General features: G+C 42.2%; 1 protein-coding gene across 1 annotated transcript in view; it reads left to right on the top strand.

Moving 5' to 3' along the window:
* Positions 1 to 16,961, top strand: part of LOC141139474 (galactose-3-O-sulfotransferase 2-like) — a 52,436-nt gene that overhangs the window by 31,626 nt on the left and 3,849 nt on the right. The window lies entirely within an intron of this gene.

The following is a 16,961-nucleotide window of genomic DNA, read 5'->3' as shown; positions in this document are numbered from 1 at the left end:
CTTTTTTAACAGAAATTTGAGGTGTAGGCAGATAAAGTCAGAGCTGCTGTTCCTCTGCACCCCAGGAAGTGGGGGGGGGTGGGTGGGTGTAGGTGAAGTTGGGGGGGGCTGTCAGGAAGGTTGTACAGGGCCCTATGATTTCTAACAGCATAACAGCAACCCTGTACATAGCTGAGCTGAGCTGTATACGCTCACTGGTGAAGATGGCAGCAAAAGCACTGCTACTCTTTTAAAAGGGGAATAGCTGACCACCTTGGCAGGTCTTACACATGGAAAAAAGAGCTTCTGCCTCTGTGATTCCACTATATTACATGATTGTACAGGGTGCCAAGCCCAGAACAGAGGGTTAATAACACAAGTTAATCTCTTTTTTTAAAGATGATTTTTATTTAAAGTTGCATGTACCTGTATGTCATAGGAAAACCACAGTAAAATCAATTGTACACTCCACCCTATTCTTGTTGCCTGTCGTCATTATTGATGATTACATTTAAAGATGGAATTAAATAGAAAAATACAATAATAGGTGTATAATAAAATCAGATACAATCCAAGATATCCTAGTCCAGGTTAGAAAGAGTGGGGGTAGATGTGAGCCATGGGCTCCAAATACAGTCAAATTTTTGTGGATGACCTAGGTTGGCATAAGTGAGTTTATAAAAAGGTAAGATTAGATCAAACAGCTTTTTCCATTCCACAAGGGTTAGCTGGGAGGGTCCCTTCCAGGCAAGGGGAATGACTTTCTTAGGCAAAAGAAAAGGTGTGGGAGGTTTCAGGTATGAGAATTGATATAGAGGTTCTCAAGCATGCCATGAAGACAATACATTTGGTAACATCTGATTAAAATTTATGGATGTAAAAAAAAGGAAAAAGTAGGGAGGGAGCCTGAGGGACTGTACCAACCTAATCCACTATACTATAAGGAATATGTAAAGTTTTTTTTTCTTTTTTTTTTGTTACCAAAGCGGAATGACGCCCGATATTAACGGACATAACCCACAGCGTTATCTTAGTAGTTTCGCACAATGAATAAGAAAGTTTGTTGCCCATTGCAGCAATTGCGCTCACCAGGATACTTACAATTATATTCCAATAATAACGCTTATTGAATCATATGGTTGTGTTATGCGCTATGTTTGATAATGTTTTAATGTATACTTTTTGTATGTCGGTCCATTTGGGCCCCCTTGCCTGTTATAAATAAAAAATTAAAAAAACAAAAACAAAAAAAAACCTATGGATGTAAAGACAGCGCCAAAAGGAGTGGAAGAAATCTATATCTAAAACACAACCCTTAAAACAATGTGAGATTGGTCTAAACCAAATTTATATGATACTGCAGGCGTAAGATACATTTGATATTATAGTTTCCGTTGGGCAATCTTATCTTTAGACAAAATAATTGAAGGTATATACTGTATTTGTCTTCAAAATCCATCCAGTCATGTGATGATAACTGGGGAATTTGTTCCTGTCATTTCCATTTAGCTTTTACAAAATTTAAGGAGCTTGTTCGAGATTACATCAGAGTAATACCCAGATAGCAAGCAATTGAGCTGCAAGTTTGAAAATGACTTGCTAAGCTATTGCTAGGCTTGCCTGGCTTCACAAGTTTGTTGCACAATTGCAGCAAGTCATGACTCCAGATCAACTTTCTTTGCAAACATTCTGAAAGTTCTGGTGCAAGTTGTACAATAGTCATCCCACCACTATGGCTGAATTTTCATGCTGTAAACATGCAGAGCTCTTGCTGTAGACTCACCAATACAACTTTTCTCTTGCTAGAGACTTCCTACGCAAATTTGCTACAAATTGGAAAAGTGTCAACTAGAACTTGTGCTTCAAGTGTTCTGCAAGTATACAACTCGCAGGTGAAAATGTGCAGCAAGTTAACAGACTTATAATTCAATACTGCCACAAATTTGGGGCAAGTTATCCTTGCTATCTGGGTATTTGAATACCAGTTAAGATGTATCTGCACAAAGGAGGGTTTTTTCTAAGGTCGGTTGAGAACGAACAAACTGAGCTTTGGCGGTATTTGAGAGTTGTAAATAGTAAGAGTATGATGCGGGACCCAAAATTCCTCCTGAGGTAGGTTATGGGGTTCTTCTCACTGAACAAGAGGTGTAGCAATTTAATACCTGGAGCAGACCAGTATTTTGATATTTGCAGTTTGGGAAATTCAGAATTACCCTTAATGGGAATGTTACTGGATCTGGTCCAGTCTTCTTTGTAAAAGGTTACATAAACACGAAAATTGTTTGCAGTGGTTGATATCATCATTGTACTGGGTTTTAAATTGGTGGTTTCCCTGTATATGGAGTTATGTAAGGATTCATAGGAAGTGAACATCAGTAGTTGTGCAATGCCACAATACCAGCCAGTCACTAAAAAAGCCATAGAGTTTTAAAGAATATCCTTGGAGTCTGCTGTTTTCAAGAAAGAAGGAGCATGGAAACGATTTGCTTTGAAGTATGTTACTGGTATTGGACAGGAGGAGTTGACAGGAATGTAGAGCAATTTAGGAAAAAAAATAAAGTTCTTTTAATAATATTCACTCTCCCTAGTAGATGTAAGACAAAGTCCATCCACTCTTTGGTGTTTAACGAGTTGTGTACCAGTCTGTAATACCTCTTTAATACCAGGCCATTTTTTCAGTTTTCATTGTTGTGATAGTATTACTGACAATTGCTCAGTCATTGAACACTACAACCAAATTAATTTTATACTGTTTCTTTGAGATATATAGAGCTTTCTTTTGGTGGTATTTGATAACCACTGAGTTTTTATTTTTTACTATATAAAGGATAATATATAATGCCAAGAAAAAATAAAACAACTGTCTTTCTTCATATATTTAGACCAAAGGGTATTCTGCTGCATTTCTTTACTTACAAAACATAAAGATATTACGGTATATTGTGTATGTCAAATTTATAGTGTCTACAAACAATGGTATATAAACTTTGCACTCAACTGCATCACCAAACTTGTCTCAAAATACCAACCAAACCGTTATCTTCACTCCTTACAATAGCTCCTGCTCTTTAGCTTAATCCTTCCTTACTAACCTCCGAGACTTCTCCAGATCCTCTCCCATCCTCTGTGACTCCTTATCTCAATCTGTCTGACTATTTCCTACTTTATCCACCTTTTAGGCAATTCCTAAAAACCCATCTCTTTAGAGAAGTCTATCCTGCCTCTACCAAAAAAAAAAAACTAAACTTTTATTGTCTCCATCAGTTTATTCCCCACAGTTATTACTTTTGTAACACTTGACCCTCCCTTTTTTATTGTAAGCTTTAATGAGCAGGGCCCTCTGATTTCTCCAGAGTTCAGGGCAGGCAGCAGACACAGGTAATCGGAATGCAACCCAGAGATCAGTATGCATATGTCATATAGAGATTGGATACAGATGAAGTATGCTGGCAGAAGGGCCTACTCTAGAGAGGCATAATAGCTACTTACAAATGTTCCTTGGGCAGTAGGCCAAGAGCTGCACTGAGTTAAAATAAATGGGGCGAAGGGGAACACCACTGATTGGTGGCCACCAGAAGGAGGGTTCAAACAGCACCTCAGAATGTATTCTGCTACTTCTCCTAAGTATGGCAATGTGAGACTTTTGGTTAAATACTGCTTTATACAGCAGAGAAATAAAAAAGATTTAAAAAGTGGTATGCTGAATGGGAAGATTTGCTGTTAATAAATAAAAGTGCCTCGATGTTCACAGCAAAAAGACACGACCCTTCAAGTCCAAACTGGTTTAATGTCAGCCTAGCATTTGGAACTTCATTCACTCTTTGGGCTCTCCTATTCAAGCAGCACAGTGACTATGTTGCAGAATACAAAAGAAGAAATGGGTTGGAATAAACCAGTGATACCATGATAAATTATAGGATGAATAGAGCTCCTTGCTTTGATGGATTTGTATGCTGTGCAGCCCATTTTGTTATTGTGCTCTTCAATAAATACTAATATATCCATTATAAAAAAGTAAATAAAAGTGCCTCAAAATCATTTCAATTAGAGGACCAATATTGTGGTGAGGTATCATAAATCCAGTAGCATCAATTTATGCCAAAGCCAGACTTTGTGGGACAGCTGGGACAACAATATCGTGTGTCTTTGCGTATTCCATTTTTTCTGCATACAATGGATCTTTTGAGGTGTACTGTCTGTTTGGGAAAGATGATACCTGGAAAGCACCTTTCATACAGCCTTCTCACTATGGCAAATTGAAGCCTTGGATGCGTATATTCCGACTGATAAATTAACAATGTTATAGTTTTTTTCAAGCTGTGTGAGGAAGGAGCCAGACCTTCCTGCAGATGATATAGGTATTGCAAACGGCCAACCGATATAAATAAATCTACACTTTTTGTACCAGTTCTTTGATTTATGAACTACCAAGTAGGGTTTCATAATTTGATCATTTAAATCTTTCACTCCCGTGTACAGAGTATACTCTTGGATGCAGTGAGGTTTTTCATATCTTTCCAGAGTAATTTGCACTGGCCCTAGGGTCTCTGTGTGGATGGTGGAGAGAATATAAATTTCCCATTAATACCTAAAGGGTAACTCCACTTTCCTGGGGAAAAAAAGCTAATTAAAACAAAAAACAATATAGAATATACAATTGCAACACAAATCATATTGCAATTTAATGCTATTAAGAATTAACTTTCCCTTTCAATTTACAGCACTGTAATTTTCTGTAAAATGCCATGCAGTATAGCAAGCTGGAGGTAGAATGCCCCCAGATATGTTATTTCCTGCTTGTGTGATTGGCTTACCGATTTTCCCAGAAGTCTGCACTAAGATACAAGTCAGATTTTTGGCATCCCTTGCAACAAAATGTAATTTTTGGTGAGATATTGCCAAAGGAAAAACACTTCTAAAGAGATGCAGACCTTGCCACTTTTCTTTTAGAACCCTGCAAGTTTAGCAGCTGATTTATAATTACGAAATCACGCCCATACAGATGCACTCTGCACATGGACACAGACAAACAAACAGCTATTTCTTCAGATTAACAAAAGGTAATAATCTGCAACAATGTTTGTTAAAATCCCTGCAATGTACATTGATCCCCCAGACAGGAATGTGTTTTCTCAACAAAAGTGGAGTTACATTTTACATTTTAATGCTGAAAGTTCCTGGTTCTGCATACAGGTCTCTAAAAAGTTATAGGCTAGAGTAAAACTTGTCAATGTAGACGTAGTATATAGAAAAATGTGTAAAAAAGGGGGGGGGGAGAAGAAAGGGGAGAGAAAAAACATAATTTGACAAGTTGCATAAATAGGACAGGGGGGGTGGGGAATCCCGGAGTTAAGGCAGCCAACAAAAAGATAGCTAAGGTAAGAGATACCGAAGTGAAGGGACTCCAAAGGCAAACACACAGCAGTGTAAATATGAAATAGGTAACTTTATTGGTACAAAAATACATCAATCAGTCAGGTCAAACCTTAATGTAGACGTGGTATCCAATTCTATTGGGCGGACTATAAAATAAGGAACAACAGGTTTTTGAGCATTAATAAGTGCAGAGCCATGCAAATCAATCCTTTGCAAAACCATTTCCAGCTGCACATACACAACCAATAGTGTATGCTACAGGTACAGTTTAAAAATATATTATACACCAGAGCTTTTGCATGTGCAGTTGACCATCGGTGCATAAGGGTATGATTTGTTATATTTCCATCCACAGTCCTGAAATAAGGAATAATTCTCTTAATGTTTTTATTCACTCTTCTCAACTTTCATTGGCTTACTTTCTCATTGGTCTCCATGTCTCAGTCCAAAGAACCCTTGTTTCTATGCACTTCCATGATATTGGCCCATGGCTGTATGCAGTTTGGAACAAATTAAAATATGAAAAAACTCTTGGGCCCACCTATCAATTGTAGTGCAAATACAATATAACTGCAGCACATAAAGTTTCCAACTTTACACTTGTGCCACACACAAAATTGTGAACAATAAATATATGGTCATGTGTGAAGACCAGTGAGTCACATATATCTAAAACAAATTTCAAAATATGTATCAACTTTGTGAGTCATGAAATAATAAATATAATGAATATCAAATAAAGTCAAATATACTCTTTTGTTGTGTTCTTTTTCATCCACTTCATCAACAAACACCCATTGTGTAATTGTGAAGGTTCCACCATCTTGAAACAAAAGGTGGCCGCTGTATCTCAAAGGCTTGCAAATCTCTAGATTCCTGGAGTAGTTTTTAAAATTCTAAAAAACTGGGTAAGGTCAATCACCTCCAAACGTGAAGACAAACCACCCCTCTCACCTCAAAATGTGGACCATTAATATTAAAGGTCGCAACATGCGTGTCCTCCTTTAATAAGCTGGGATCAGATTTCAGCGGCAAACACTCCATTTGGAACTCTCTCCTTCCTCCTGGATAGATTCACCATCCATACAAGCTCAAAAAATGCAAAAAAAAAAACTTCTTCAAAGAGGAGAAGTCAGGTGCATAGGGCTGAGCTATTGTTCTGTGTGTGTGTGCTTGAGTGGAGGTTCCCTGTACACAGTGGCCGAAGATTGTTCCATCTGCTTCCTAAGCTGTCAGCCAGAGGCTACCCTTCCACATGGAGTGTTTTGCTTCTGAAAGCTGATCTCGGCTTATTCACCACTTCGATACAGAGCACTTATACACCCTTCCTGCCCAGACCAATTTTCAAAAAAACAAAAAAAAACAAACACTTTTTTTTTCGTTTATATTGTAACATTTTGCAAATAAGTTATTTTTTCTTCATAAATTTGGGCCAAAATTTATACTGCTACATATCTTTGGTAAAAATAACCCAAATTAGTGGCTATTATTTAGTCTCTGTGAAAGTTATAGAGTCTACAAGCTATGGTGCCAATCATTGAAAATTGATCACACCTGATGTACTGACAGATCTCATTTCTTGAGGTACTAACAAGCCAGGACAGTACAAATACCCCCCCAAATGACCCCTTTGTCAGGTCACCTTGAGGCTAGGTGACAGATGCACACCGTTGGGATCAGGAGTGCACCGCAAGGTAGTGGACCCTATGACTGACTGCTGCGGATGGGAGTCATGGTGGTAAGGAAGGCAGGGCTGCTGGAACGCCAACACGGATCCCACTGGGGTTAGAGCGTAAGATTCCCTGTGGCGCGGAGTCTAAGAGCCAGCAGGTGTTCGTCAGAGCCTCTAGTGGTGAGGATGGACTGGGCTGCAACTGGCTCCAGGTCGCGACCCCCAGGGTCCCCCAGCTCACACCCACAGTAGGCAACAGGAGGATAGGGATAGGAAGGGAATAAGCCAAGGTCGGGGCCACAAGCAGACAAGGACAACAGAGTTCACACCAAGGTTCAGGGTCACAAGCAAACAGAGATAGTCGGGGAAATGCCAAAGGTCAGGGTCACAAGCAGACAGGGAAAGTCGAGAACAGACCAAAGTCTGTAACTGAAATCAGACATAGGAAACACAGCAAGTACACACAATGGCTAACACACAATGGCTAACACACAATGGTTGATCAGCACTGCTGGCGCGCAGTGCACAGGTTAATATAGAGTTCCCTGATAGGGCCTGGGGTGGGGCCATGCTTAGAGGAGAGGTTATAAAACCAGGCAGGTGTGAGTGGCTGGCCATTAAATCTGAACACATGAGGAGAAGTTAAGCTGACAGAAAAAGATTACTGCATAACCATGATACCTTTTTTGGAAAGTAGACAATCCAAGGTAATTAGTAAGAGGCGTGGTGAGTTTTTTGAAGTTGTAAATTTTTCCCACAATTTTTGGGGAAATTAAGACATTTTTTGTCATATTAACAAGTTATTTCTCTCACACAGCACATGCATACTTGCAATTACACCCCAAAATACATTCTGCTACTCCTCCTGAGTATGGCGATACCAGATGTGTGAGACTTTTACACAGCCTGGCCACATACAGAGGCCCAACATACGAGTAGCACCTCCAGGCATTCTAGGAGCATAAATTACACATCTAATTTTATTCCTACCTATCAGACTTTTGAAGGCCCTGGAGCACCAGGACGATGGAAACGCCCACAAAATGACCCAATTTTGGAAAGCAAACGCAACATATAATCTATGAGGCATAATGAGTCTTTTGAATGGTTCGTTTTTTCCAGAAGTTTTTGGAAAATGTGTAAAAAAATGAAAACGCATTTTTTTTACACAAAATTGTCCATTTATAAGATATTTACAACACATAGCATGTACATAGCAAAAATTACACCCCAAAATACATTCTGCTACTCCTCCTGAGTATGTGTGTCTCACACATGTGGTATCGCCATACTCAGGAGGAGGAGCAGAATATATTTTAGGGTGTCATTTTTGCACAGTCTGGCCATGTACAGAGGCCCAACATCCAAGTAGCAACTTCAGGCGTTCTAGGAGCATAAATTACACATCTAATTTATTTCCTTCCTATCACACTTTTGAAGGCTCTGTGGCACCGGGACAATGGAAACGCCCACAAAATGACCCCATTTTGGAAAGCAAACACTCCAACATATAATCTATGAGGCATAATGAGTCTTTTGAATGGTTCGTTTTTTTCCACAAGTTTTTGGAAATTGTGGAATACAAATGAAAACGCATTTTTTTACACAAAGTTGTCCATTTATAAGATATTTCTAACACATAGCATGTGCATAGCAAAAAATGCACCCCAAAATACATTCTGCTACTCCTCCTGAGTATGGTGATACTACATGTGTGAGACTTTTACACAGCCTATCCACATACAGATGTCCAACATTCAAATAGCAGCTCCAGGCGTTCTAGGAGCATAAATTACACATCTAATTTTATTCCTACCTATCACACTTTTGAAAGCCCTGAAAGGCCACCAAAATGACCCCATTTTGTAAAGCAAACACCCCAATGTATAATCTATGAGGCATAATGAGTCTTTTGAATGGTTCATTTTTTTTACACAAAGTTGTCAACCTATAAGATATTTCCAACATATAGCATGTACATAGCAAAATTGACACCCAAAAAACATTCTGCTATCTCTCCTGAGTATGGCGATAGCACATGTGTGACACTTTTACACACACTAGCCACATAGAGAGGCTCAACATCCAAGTAGCACCTTCAGGTGTTCCAGGGACATAAATTACGCACATAAATTCCTGCCAACCTATCACATTGTTGAATGCCTTCATATTTCTAACACATAGCATATACTGTACATACCAATTACAAACCAAAATACATTCTGCTGATCAAAGGGTAAACAAAAGATTACCTGTGGTTTTAGTAGTGCAGTGATCCACAGAGGAGAGCATCAGTCCAGGCAGCAGGCAGGAACGTGGACAGTGACAGCAAAACAGACAGCAGGCAGGAATACTGTCCATAGTCAGTACAGGTAGAGATATTGTCAGCACAGCCAAAGCATTGGTCCAGGTAGCAGGCAGGGATGTGGTCAGTAGCAACGAAAGGATCGTAAATGCAGCAGGCAGGAATACTGTTCACAGTTAGTACAGGCAGCAGGCAGAGATATGGTCAGTACAGCCAAAGTATTGGTCCAGGCAACAGGCGCATGGTCCATAAAAAGTCCTGGGTCAGTGCAGCCAAAGATATTGTCAGCAAAGCCAACATATTGGTCCAGGAAGCAGGCAGGACCATAAAGCTTAGGGCTCAGTCAGAAAAGAATGGGGACAGGGGTAGAGGTTTCTCCCACCCAAATCGCTTTGAAGCCTCCGGACCCCAGACCCTGTTCTGGGAATTACAAAACAAAGAGAAAACCAAAAACTGTTTTTCTCAACTCAGAACACTATTCTGGAGCCCCTCACATATGTTAGACCCTTGTGTAGCAGGGTGAAAGATCAGTCCAAGGGGCAGGCAAAAACATGGTCAACAGGCCGAGGTCAGTGCAGGTAAAAAGCAGAGATAGACGGTAGGCAGAGGCAAAGTCGATACAGTCCAGGGTCAGTTCATGTGAAAGGCAGAAACATTGCGGATAAACAATGCAGACGGTAGGCATAGGCATAGTCCATAAACAGGCCAGGGTCCGTTCACATGGAAGGCAGTGATATGGTGGGTTGAGGCACAAGGGAAATAATCAGCACAGAAATTGAAAACGGGGAAATGGCAGTCTAATTTGGGCTAATAGCTTACGAGAGTGTGATAGCGTCTGAAGCATTCTCTGATGCAAAGGCCAGGTTGGGAGGGACATTGGGGACAATGGAAACTGTTGTCTTTCCTAACTCCTCTTTTGATGCACACCCATTGTTTTTGGCATCTTCCGGTTGCTGATGGTTGAATATTGTCAGGAAAATGGCGCTCATGTAGTCTGCTGACACAATCGGAGCAAATTCTTTCTGGGGGGGATGCCTGCTGATAGATCAGGGCAGTGATAATATCTTTGATAAATTTGAGGAAGAGGTTGGGTATTTCTGTTGATTTTTGATAGGTAACGTATGCATTATAAATGGCCAAATGGAAGAAGTAAATTGCGACTTTTTTATACCAGAAGACTTTCATGTTGATAGATAGGGCTGCAACATTTGATCGTTTAAATCCACCCCCCCATGAACTTATTGTAATCATGAATACAGCAAGGCTTTTGAACGGGACCGTGTGTTCTCCGAAGTTCCACTGAGGTGTCATCGTGGATGGTGGACATGATGTACACATCTTTCCTATCCCTCCACTTCAACACTTCCTCGTTCCCCTGTCAATTCCCCCCTTTGTAGCCTTGTGGTGACTGGATGCTGTGGGAAGCCCTTCCTAGTTTTTCTTGATGTACTGTAGGCCAATGTTTTCTGAAGGTATAGGTGTCGAAAAAAGGGCAAACTGGTATATTAATTGTCCATGTAAATGTGATATCCCTTTTGGAAGAGTGGGAATGCCAACTCCCAGACAATTTTTCCGCTTATTCCCATGTACGTTGGACACTCAGGGGGCTAGAGCTGGGAACCTTTGCCTTTGTACACGCGAAAGGCATGCACATATCCAGTGGAGTTTTCACAGAGCTTGTTGAGCTTCAATCCATACCTGGCCCTCTTACTGGGGATATACTGCTTGAATCCGAGTCAGCCTGTGAAATGGACCATGGATTCGTCCACAGAGATGTTCTGGTCAGTGATATAAAGTTTGCAAACCTCTTATTAAAAAAACAATTAGGGGGCGAATTTTATACAATTTATCAAAGTCGTGATGATTTCTGGGGGGGCACTGCGAGCTGTCACTGAAATGCAGGCAGCGCATTATTATGTCATAACGGGACTTGGACATGACAGCTGAAAAAATTGGCATTTGGTGGATGGGGTTGGTAGACCAATATGCATGTAGTTAATTTTTTTGTACACCCCATGTTGAGCGTAAGGCCTAAAAACAACCTAAGCTCCTCCACTGTTAGGGGTCCCCATTCGAAAGGGCAGACATAGCTTGAGTTGGGGTTGTTTTCTATATACTGACGGGCAAAAAGATTTGTTTGGTCCATGATACTTTGAAGTAACTCATCAGGGAAAAATAAAGTAAAAAAATCTATTTCAGAAAATTTTTGGGTGTTGGCCTGCACACCTGGCTGTGTTGTAAAAGGGGGGATTGTGGCCTACCCAGTGCTAGAAGGCAGCCACAATGGGTTTGCCAAGGCATCCAGAAGATGGGTTTGAGCCCTAAATCTTTGAGTCTGGTGTGAAATTCCAGCCCTTGTACTGGGCCTCTCCTCCTAGGGTCTAGCGCCGTTGGCATTTGCCGATTGGCCATTGGGGTGTCTGGCGCTGCTGGTAGCTGCCTGGTCTTCAGACCACCTTCTTTTAGGATGGACCACTTCCTTCTCCGATTCAGGTGTCCTGCCTTAGGCGGGCTCGTATTCTGAACCAGAATCGGAGCGGTACTGGGACAGTGAGGTGTGCACGACAAGCTTCAAAGTGATTGGCTGTGATTGGACACAGTTGGTCACGTGGTAGAGGAAGAGGGACATACCTGATCCCCAATCGCCGCGCTGCGAGCCCCCAGGATGGCCACCCAGAGGAAGAGAGTGTTCTTGCCGGCGTCATTTGACTATGGCCCAGTATGGCACTGGTTAAAGGGGAATATGCATGTTGTGACCTTTAATATTAAACGCACGTTTTGAGGTGAGCGACTAGCCTGTGTTGTGGTGGTTTGTCTTCACATTTGGAGATGACTGACCTTGCCCAGTTCTTGAGATTATTAAAAACTACTCCAGGAATCTAGAGATTTGCAAGCCTTTGAGATACAGTGGACACCTTTTGTTTCAAGGTGGTGGAACCTTTACAATTACACAGTGGATGTTTATTGGTGAAGTGGATGAAAAAGAACGCAACAAAAGACTTTATTTGACTTTATATAATAGTCATCATATTTATTATTTTATGACTCAAAAACTTGATTCATATTTTGAAATTTGCTTTAGATATGTGTGATTTACTTGTCTTTACACATCACCATACCTCTATTGTTCACAATTTTGTGCGTGGCACTTGTGGTAATTTATAGTTTGGAATAAATGTCTCTATATCAGGCTGTAGCAGTACTATACACTAGTATAGGAATTATTTGCATCACTCCATCCACTGTCTTAAAATGAGGTGTAATCCTTTTTAGAAATATGTAGTGCATTTAATATGTAAAAACCTCCTGTTCTAAGAATGCTGTACTGTTACCCACTGGTTCAGTTGGAGGGCTTTTTAAGTCCTTTAAAACCCTCTCAACATAACCTTCACAGTTATACTTTCTTGTCAGATAATATGCATGATTTCTGTAATTTATGTAGCACCCTCTAGCTAGTTGCTAGTGTGGATAGTTGTTATAGTAGGGAAATTGGCCTGGCTGAGAGCCAGACCTGGGTTGAATCTGGGTCAGAGCTGAGTGACTCAGGGAGGTTGGATGACTCATCAAGCAGCACCTCTGGTAACTTCCTATGCTTTCCTGAAGCTTGGATAAGCTTCCAGAACTAGATTGTGGAGTCTAGGAGCAGCTGATTGGATTATTAATGAGGCCAATCCCCAGCAAAGTGGGCTGGCAGGGGGCAGGCACCTCTTAAATACTCATAAGTGAAAAGTGCGCATGCGCACGGCGCCGAGGTCGGACATGCATTGACTTGGCTCCGCACACCTCCGGCCAGAACAGCTTAATAATAAGCGATAGGGGACGAGCGGACCACCACCAAACTGACATCCCGGAGCCTGGGAGCCGATGATGCAGCGGAGAGGGCCGGGAAACAGCCGAAACCCCCCACAGCACCTCAGAACAACCCGCGCTTCTAAGGCCCAGCAGCCTCCCTCTCCCAAGATGGCGCCGGGGAAGGGAGATACTACACGCGGCGGAGACTCAGTGGCGGACCCCGCAGCCCACCACACAACAAGGAGGGGGTCGCACTGAGGGACACAATACTCAAGCCCAGCATCAGAACTGGGAGACTCAGCAGCCGCCGCAGCAACTGAAGCTAACAGCACCTGAGAAGGTTAGTCCCCAGACACAGCTGTGGCCCCCCCAGCCTAAGATGACGCCTGACATGGGAGATTATTCATATGAGGGAGGCCAGACACAGACACAGCAGAAGGAGCCAAATCGCCCAGCAATCACTTTCCTAGCTGAGGTGCACAGAGATCCCTTCTCATCCCAGTCCCAGGAGGGACCTTCTTCCCCACAGAGTGAACACCCACAGATGTCCCCATTATCGGGCTCCTCGGACAGACCTTTATTATTCACTAGTTCCCCAGCTTCCTCCACAGATAGGCAAATGGCTGAAATTGCTGAAATAGCCATGAGCCAAAACAGTGGGTCTTTTTCACAACCACCTGCCCTTGCAACTGGGTATTCAGGAGACACAGTTCTCCTCGCCAGATTCTCAGCACTCCTGCAACAGGAACTATCTAAAGCATGCAACATTATCACCACGGGTATGAAGGATGACTTCCAAAATATAGGGGAGAGACTGGACACGATCGAGTCCAAAATGGATGGGACAGTAAAACGAGTGAACCAAAACTCCAAAATGATCACGTCCCTGCAGGACCAACTAGACCAAGCAAATGCAAAAATTGAAGACTTGGAAAACAGGTCTAGGAGGTATAACTTCCGCGTGCGGGGCCTCCCAGAATCAGAACTAGACCTGGAAGAATCGATCCATGATTTAATGAAACAACTGATACCGGACATTTCTCCTCACCAATTAGAACTGGATAGGGTACACCGGGCCCTGACAGCCCCTAGACAGGATGGACTACCACGCGATGTGATAGTTAAACCTCACTTTTACCGTATCAAAGAAAAGATCATGCTGGAGGCAAGGAACCACGGAGACATAACTATCTCAGGTCATTCGATCCAGATTTTTGCGGACATAGCCCAGATAACGATTCAGAAGAGGAGAGCTCTAAAGCCGCTACTCAATCAACTCATCAACCGACAGATTAAATACCGGTGGTCGTTTCCATTCCGGCTGTCATTCTCTTACAAAGGCAAATCCCATTCATTCACTACCTTGCAGTCTGGCGAGGCCCTACTCCGGGACTTGGGCCTTTTATCTACGGAACCACAGGGGTCTAGCGCCCTGTTCGACGAGAGCTGACCAATTTCCCCCCTATGGTCTCAACAGGGAAGTTCCAGAGCTAGGAAATCTCCATCAGTCACCTGAATCCTATTCAAGAAGCAGCTCACAACTTCGGTATCCGTGACCGAGTTCTCTAAAGCTGGTCCAAGACCAACCCTTGAAGACCCAGATGCAAGCATCTGACTGTTCCTGCTGTTGCCGTTCCTGTTTTATACAGACTTAAAAGTTGTCACTGTTTCAGGTTAAAGTTGCAATGCCTATGTATCCTGGGAGGGAATTTTGCTTTTACTAGCGGAATTGCCCCCATTTCCTCCGCCCCTCCCCCCCCTCCACTATTTTGTTTTGATCTGAGTTGTCACTCCTCCCAATCAAACAGCGGGTGGTTCCCGCTCACCCCCTCCTGAAGCTAGAAAATAGTGCCGGAGGTGAACCACATGCCACTAAGAGTGAACTTGTCTCCACCGTAAGCAGAGAGACAACTTCACAACAACTACACAGGGGCTTGATACCCCTGCAGCCACACTGCAATGCAGTGTGCAGGTGCCCTTTTGGTCCCCTTTTTTTTTTTTACTTAATCTCTTTTTTTTCCCTTTTTTATATCTCCATGTTGTTTTCGGTACAATTTACAGGTTTTACCTAATGTTACAACAAAAAACAGCACAACATTATTTGTGTTCCTATATCTCTAACTCTGTCCTTTTTCCTCCCTTTTACCACTTCTATTCCCTGGATGCACTCCTGCACCGCGTAAGGGTCCGAGAGGATGATCCTAAAGACTTCCGGACAACCCCATTGAAACGTCCAAAACGTGAGTACAGCCTTCCGAACCGCCATGACCTGTAGAAATCAACCCACCTACACTATACTGGCGCACAATACACAGGGCCTTAATTCCCCCATTAAACGGACCAAGGCTTTTCAGCAATATCACAAATTGGGGGCAGACGTTTTGTTTTTACAGGAGACTCACTTTTCACAAACTTCAGCCCCAAAGTATCTAAACGCAAAATACCCGACGGTTTATTTGTCTAACGGACCAGATAAAAAGAGAGAAGTAGCTATATGTATTGCTAAACGGGTTCCCTCTACTCCCACTAATGTGATAAGAGATAAGGAGGGCCGATATATTATGGTCGCTGGTAAGATCAATGATAGCATGGTCACCTTTCTTTCTTACTACGCTCCCAACGTAGGACAGATAAACTTTTTCAATACAATGCTGGAAGTTATAACGCCCCACTTAGCGGGTCATGTGATGCTAGGCAGAGACAGCAACACCTCCCTCGATCAAATTCTAAATAAGTCTGACCCCCCGAAAGACGTTCCTGAAACATACCCCTAAACAAAGCAGTACCTTAGCACGTCTGCTCCATAGTTACGATCTGATAGACCTCTGGAGGGACGCCCATCCTACAGAATGTGACTACACATTTTACTCACATGTACATAAAACATACTCGCGCATCGACCACCTGTTCACGCTATCCCCACTACTCCCATACATATCATCGACTAAAATAGTACCAATTGCATGGTCGGACCACTCTGCAGTTCAAGTGGATCTGTCAGATCTATGGTCTAAGTCAAGACAGCCTTCTTGGCGATTGAATGAATCCTTATTAAGCGATCCTATAATTGCCAAGGAAGTTGAAACAGCCATACAACAATATTTCCAAGAAAACACCCCCTCAACCTCTTCCCCAGAGATAGTATGGGCAGCCCATAAGGCTACCTTACGGGGTAAATTAATACAGCTAGCTACCAAGGTCAAAAGGGAACGAACTCAAACAATTCAACAACAAGAAGAAGAGTTACATAGACTAACACATGAACAAAAATCCAACCCACATACGGATCTTAGGCATCAGATCGATACAGCAAGAACAGCGTTAAATTTGAGTCTCACTACCAAAGCAGAAAAATATATCAGATGGGCTAAAAATCGCTATTACACAATGGGAGACAAACCAAATAGATTACTAGCAAGAAAACTCAGCCCAAGGCCCTATAACCCGGCGCTCCCTAAACTGAGACTGCAGACTGGTGACACAAAACCCTCAACTTATACTTCGGAATTTTATACATTTTATTCTAAACTTTATGACTCCCCAACGGACTTTAACGTAAACAAAGTAGAAGAATTCCTGAGGGACTTACCACTCCCAACTCTGTCCAATGACCATGCTGAGGTGATGGAGGCAGAGTTTACGAGGTAGCGGCGGCTATTAAATCCCTGAATCTGTCGAAGTCTCCGGGTCCAGACGGATTCTCAGTCCAATATTACCGCAAATACACAGAAATTCTAACTTCTCATCTTTGCTCTTTCTATAATTCACTAAGAAAGGGGTCTCCGATACCACTCCATGAAAACAAGGCCTTCATACATGTTATTCCTAAACCGAATA

The sequence above is a fragment of the Aquarana catesbeiana genome, linkage group LG04 (assembly GCF_042186555.1).
Source record: "Aquarana catesbeiana isolate 2022-GZ linkage group LG04, ASM4218655v1, whole genome shotgun sequence".
NCBI classification, from domain to species: domain Eukaryota; kingdom Metazoa; phylum Chordata; class Amphibia; order Anura; family Ranidae; genus Aquarana; species Aquarana catesbeiana.
This window is presented reverse-complemented; position numbering and strand designations above follow the sequence as displayed.